A 6,646-nucleotide genomic window follows, 5' to 3' on the forward strand; every position below is an offset into this window, starting at 1 on the left:
ACACACACACACACACACACGGTGTGAATGGGGGAGGGGCAGAGAGCGAAGGAGACACAGAATCTAAAGCAGGCTCCAGACTCCAAACTGTCAGCACAGAATCCGATGTGGGGCTTGAACCCATGAACCCTAAGATCATGACCTGAGCCAGTCAGACATTTAACCAACCGAGCCACCCAGGCGCCCCAACCCTTCAGTATTTTTAATCAGCCTCACAGAGCCGGCATTTTCATATACCAAACTGTTGATTATCACTGTCCCTCTATTGGCGAGCTCTATCCAACTCCTATCTCATCCTTCTAGAATCAGCTCAAATGTGCTTTCTTTTGTCACACAGCTTTTGTCACTCTTTTGAACCCCCAACCACAAGCAGTCACCCTTCCCGCTGGGATTTGTTCATTCCCCTGATAAAGTGCCAGTCTTAAGTGTTTCATCTTCTTTGTTCTTTTTCCCATTACACTGTGAGCACCTTGAAGGATTGTGTTTTACTCATCTTTAGGTCCCAAAGATGCATTTATTAATATATCCAATTAATACATATATGTATTCAGTGCCTCCTATATAAGAGTCACCATTCTGGGCATTGGGTGTCAATTGGGAGTGATTACCAAAAACTAGGTATATGTAGGTGAATAAAGCAATATTTAATTTATTTATTGTTTAATTTTTGTTAATGTTTATTCATTTTTGAGAGAGACAGAGTGCGAGTGGGGAGAGGCAGAGAGAGAGGGAGACACAGAATCTGAAGCAGGCTCCAGGCTCTGAGCTGTCAGCACAGAGCCTGATGTGGCACTTGAACCCACAAACCATGAGATCATGACCTGAGCTGGAGTCAGATGCTTAACGAACTGAGCCACCTAGATGCCCCAAAGCAATATTTTTTAGGAAGTTTTTTTGTTTTTGTTTGTTTATTTATTTTGAGAGAAAGAGAGAGAGAGAGAGAGAGAGAGCATAAGCAGGGGATGGGCAGAAAAAGAGGGAGAGCGAGAAGCCCAAGGAGGCTTCAGACTGCTAGTGCAGAGTCTAACAGGGGGCTTGAACCCACGAACCATGAAATCGTGACCTGCGCCGAATTTGGACGCTTAACAGACTAGACCACCCAAGTGTCCCTAAGATTTTAAGTACTCTCTACACCCAACAAGGAGCTCGAACTCACAACCCCAAGATCAAGAGTTGCATGCTTGGGGCGCCTGGGTGGCTCAGTCGGTTGAGCGGCCGACTTCGGCTCAGGTCATGATCTCACGGTCTGTGAGTTCAAGCCCCGCATCAGGCTCTGTGCTGACAGCTCGGAGCCTGGAGCCTGTTTCAGATTCTGTGTCTCCCTCTCTCTGACCCTCCCCCATTCATGCTCTGTCTCTCTCTGTCTCAAAAATAAATAAAGGTTAAAAAAAATTAAAAAAAAAAAAAGAGTTGCATGCTTTACCAACTGAGCCAGCCAGGCACCCCAAGTTAGATGATTTTTTTTAGTGTTTATTTATTATTGAGGGACAGAGAGAGGCAGAGCTTGAGCATGGGAGGGGAAAAGAGAGAGGAGGGGACCCAGAATCTGAAGCAGGCTCCAGACTCTGAGCTGTCAGCACAGAGCCCGACATGGGGCTTGAACTCACAAACTGAGATCATGACCTCAGCCAAAGTCGGATGCTTAACCAACTGAGCCACCCAGGCACCCCAGCAAGTTAGATGATTCTTAAAGTCATTCAGAGGAAAGCTTCAGCCAGAGCTGGAATCTGAACTCGCTGGAAAGCAAGGCCCTGATGAGAAGTGCTAAGCACAAACCCTGAGGGCCCTCCTGTAAGCCAGCAAAAGGAGAGCAGTCCTGGTCTCCCTACAGGATAATAGGACTGCTGTCTAATGAGTACTTATGTACCAGCCACATTGGTCTAGGGGCTGATGGAGTTAATTTTGATGCCTCCTATTTCATTGGGAGACCAGGCAGCTAAAACAGCAACCAAGATTTTTAGGGTAGTGAAAAGTGTTCTGTATGGTACTGTAAAGGTAGATATATGTCATTATGCATTTGGTAAAACCCATAGAACTATATGATGCAGGTGCGTCTGGATGGCTCAGTTGGTTAAGCATCTGACTCTTGATTTCAGCTCAGGACATGATCTCATGGTTCATGAGTTTGAGCCCTGCATCGGGCTCTGTGATGGCAGTGCAGAGCCTGTTTGGGATTCTCTGTCTCCCTCTCTCTCTGCCCCTCCCCTGCTTGCTCTCTATCTTTTAAAAAAATAATAATAATAAACTTAAAAGAGCTATATGATGCAAAGAACTGAACCCTGATGTGAACTGTGGACTTAGGTAATAATAATACATCATAACAAAATAAATAACTTTAAAAATAATAATCGACTGTAACAAATGTACCACACCAATATAAGATGTTAATACAGGAAACTGAGGGGTCAAGGAAGAGGGAATATTTGGGGACTCTGTACTTACTGCTTAATTTTTCTACAAACCTAAAACTACTCTAAGAAATAAACTCTAGGGGCGCCTGGGTGGCTCAGTCAGTTGAGCATTCGACTTTGGCTCGGGTTATGATCTCGTGTTTGTGAGTTTGAGCCCGGCGTCGGGCTCTGTGCTGTGCTGACAGCTCAGAGCCTGGAGCCTGTTTCGGATTCTGGGTGTCCCTCTCTCTCTGCCTCTCCCCTGCTTGCGCTCTGTCTCTCTGTCTCTCGAAAATAAATAAACAATAAAAAGATTAAAAAAAAAAACCTCTACTAATTAAAACCACCACCAAAAAAAATCTCAGCTGACACCTGTTGGGATTTGATGAGGAACAGGTGGAAGACAAGGAAAGGAACAAAGGTAGGAAGTCTGGGGGGACCTGCTTGTGTCTTCATCCTTCTGTCATTTTTCTCCTTGGTCCTGGAGACAAATTCCTCACCACTTTCCCTCCCCCTACCATATTTACACATTCAGTCTGTCTCCCCTGTCACTCCCAAAGCATGAGAGTTAGAAATTTGGGTAATTTCAACAAAAAGTCATTTCCACATTGAGGAGGATGGTGATGCTGACTAAACATGGAGATAGGGCCAGTTATAGAGAGTGAACTCAAGTCAGGAATGGAAGAATCTGACAGGGTCCAAAAACCTCCTGGGCTGTACAGAAGCAGCAGACTCTTGAGGTGCTCCATGGATTTAGGGTCCAGGAATTTCAGGCGACAGTGTTGGATGCCTCTAAATCCAGTTCCTCCTCCCAATTTTAGGATTGTGTCCCGGTAGCTCCCTGAAGACTCACTCCTCTTCTTCTAGAAAACTTTTTTCTTTTTTCTTCTGATTTCTTTTTGCTCATTAGGGGCCCCTCCTGGGGCTGAGAGGAGTAAAATTGGAGGAGGGACCAGGGATCTGTTCATTGGCCTAATGCCTTTGGCTGTGTGCCAGAGGTAGGTTATAGCACCAGAGAGGAACCTGTATGGCAAAACGATGTGGCGACTTCTGTACCAGTTTTAGGAAGCACCACATGTCGTCGTTCCCTATTTCCAGACTACAGTTTCTCATGTAGACCCCTAGAAATGAGAAATGAAGCTCAATGCCTACAGTTCTGACGTAGGCTTAGAAGTACTATCTGGGAGCTGGACGTCCGGCTCGGGAGCAGGCACCTTCGTTTCGCGCGCAACCAAAGAGCGATTTAAAAATGGGTAATGTTGAGAAGGGCAAGAAGATTTTTGTTCAGAAGTGTGCCCAGTGCCATACTGTGGAAACGGGAGGCAAGCACAAGACTGGGCCAAATCTCCATGGTTTATTTGGGTGAAAAACAGGTCAAGCCCCTGGGTTGTCTTACCCGGATGCCAATAAGAACAAAGGCATCACCTGGGGAGAGGAGACATTGATGGAGTATTTGGAGAATCCCAAGAAGTACGTCCCTGGAACAAAAATGATCTTCGCTGGCATTAAGAAGGCAGGGGAAAGAGCGGACTTGATAGCTTATCTCAAAAAAGCTACTAAGGAGTAATAGTTGGCAGTTGCCTTATTTATTACAAAACAAAAATGTCTCATGACTTTTTTAATGTGTACCATGTTTAAATTGATCTCATACACCAGAATTCACATCATGAATGGCTGATAGAATATTTCTTTTGGACAGTCCTTATTTAAATAAGATTGGCTTGTGGTTAAATGAATATGATTCACTTCTTGACCTCTGATAGTAATTCTGGTTCAGCAAGTGCTGTCACTGTTTTCCCCTTTGAAAAATATGATTGGGGTTGATTAGATGTTGAGCTTTTCGCAGAGATGGTAAATGCCATCTCTAAACTTACAGGAGATTGGTTTTATATTTAGATTTATGTAACTGGTTATGTTAATATATTTAAATACTGAGGAAATCCCTTCACTGTACCAGAACAGCAAGACTCAGCTGTGTTTCAAGTTGTGTTTGCTAGCCTGTTAAAGGCAAGGGCTGAAGATAAGCTGACAATGTCCACTTTATCTTTTTAGTCTTAAATATGCCAATTTAATTAAAATTCCCTGCATTTAAAATGTTGCCTTTTGCTTAATGAAAGGCATTTTAGTGTGGTCTATGTATAATATTAAATAAAGAATATTAGCACTTCTCACATTTTATAGATGATCTGTAAGGTCAGATGCTTTTAAAATTCAGTGTGATTGGGGCGCCTGGGTTGCTCAGTTGGTTGGGCGTCCGACTTCGGCTCAGGTCATGATCTCGCAGTCCATGAGTTCCAACACCGCGTCAGGCTCTGTGCTGACAGCTCAGAGCCTGCATCCTGTTTCAGATTCTGTGTCTCCCTCTCTCTATGACCTTCCCCCATTCATGCTCTGTCTCCCTCTGTCTCAAAAATGAATAAACGTTAAAAAAAAATTTTTTTTAAATAAAATTCAGTGTGATAAGTTATAGCGGCAGATTTGGCTTGTGAATTCTTTACTAAATTATAATTCAGGATTGTTTTCTACATAGCTATTCAAAAATACAACTGTGGAATTACCACAATGTATGATTGGTGCTAACTCGTTAGAAGGGTTAAAGTAGGGGCGCCTGGGTGGCTCAGTCGGTTAAGTGTGCGACTTTGGCTCAGGTCACGATCTCGCGGTATGTGAGTTCGAGCCCCGCGTCGGGCTCTGTGCTGACTGCTCAGAGCCTGGAGCCTGTTTCAGATTCTGTGCCTCCCTCTCTCTCTGACCCTCCCCCGTTCACGCTCTATCTCTCTCTGTCTCAAAAATAAATAAACGTTAAAAAAAAAAAAAAAACTTTAAAAAAAAAAAAAGAAGGGTTAAAGTAGAGAAGATATATCATCAGCACAAATTTGTAAATTATGTGATAATGCTTAAGATAATTAAAAACAAAATCACAGATTAAAAAAAAAGAAGTACTATCAGGGTAAGGCAACAACAGATGTTGGTGAGGATGCAGAGAGAGGATCTCTTTTGCACTGCTAGTGGGAATGCAAACTGGTGCAGCCACTATGGAAAACAGTATGGAGTTTCCTCAAAAAATTAAAAATAGAACTACCCTACGACCCAGCAATTGCACTACCAGGTATTTATCCAAGGGTTACAGGTATACCGTTTGACGGGGACACAGGCATCCCAATGTTAACAGCAGTGCTATCAACAATACCCAAAGTATGGAAAGAGCCCAAATGTCCATTGATGGATGAATGGATAAAGAAGATGTGGTATATATATATATATATATATATATATATATATATACACACACACACACATACATACACAATGGAGTATTAACTCGGCAATAAAAAAGAATGAAATCTTGCCATTTGCAACTATGTGGATGGACCTAGAGGGTATTAGGCTAAGTGAAATTAGACAGAGAAAGACAAATATCATATGATTTCACTCATATGAGGACTTTAAGATACAAAACAGATGAACACAAGGGAAGGGAAGCAAAAATAATATAAAAACAGGGAGGGGGAAAAACAGACTCTTAAATATACAGAACAAACAGAGGGTTACTGGAGGGGTTGTGGGAGGGGGGATGGGCTAAATGGGTAAGGGGCTTAAGGAATCTATTCCTGAAATCATTGTTGTACCATGTGCTAACTAACCTGGTTGTAAATTATTTTAAAAAATTATAAAAAGTAATAAAAAGATTTTTTCCCCGTGTTTCGTGTATTTTGGGGCTGATCACTTCCCTTTGTATTGCTAGTGTTCATAAAGAAATCAAAATAATGTGTATGTTGAGTATTATGAGCCAGAGCACACATTTAATCCTCCAGTTTGGGGGGTATTTAAAATACTTCATTTAGAAAAGTATTCATTTGTATGTTTTTCCCTTAACCCCATTCACTCTCACAGGAATGCACTGGTGAAAAGAGCAATATATTTTTTTCTTCATTACTCAGTGAGGAGACTGCTTTTCACACACATAGTGACCGAGAAATTGCTCAGTAAATGCACAAAGTTTGAGAGATAACTAAGTACTTACTGTTATCTGTACACAGATCAAAAGCAGGTAGTATACATAGATGATGAATTATGTAATTTCATAAGAAGATAGAGAAATACATTTTTGAAAATTGAATTTCTGGGGGCACCTGGGTGGCTCAGTTCAGTTGAACATCTAACTTCACTTCGGCTCAGGTCATGATCCCACGGTCATGGAATCAAGTCCCACGTCAGACTCTGTGAGGAGTGTGAAGCTTGCTTAAGATTCTCTC

At 42.3% G+C, this 6,646-nt stretch overlaps 1 pseudogene; it reads left to right on the forward strand.

Moving 5' to 3' along the window:
• Positions 1–3,561: 3,561 nt before the first annotated feature.
• On the forward strand, positions 3,562–4,610 carry LOC109270336 (cytochrome c-like; annotated as a pseudogene).
• The last annotated feature ends 2,036 nt before the right edge of the window (positions 4,611–6,646 follow it).

The sequence above is a fragment of the Panthera pardus genome, unplaced genomic scaffold (assembly GCF_024362965.1).
Source record: "Panthera pardus isolate Hobbes unplaced genomic scaffold, ASM2436296v1 HiC_scaffold_6, whole genome shotgun sequence".
NCBI classification, from domain to species: domain Eukaryota; kingdom Metazoa; phylum Chordata; class Mammalia; order Carnivora; family Felidae; genus Panthera; species Panthera pardus.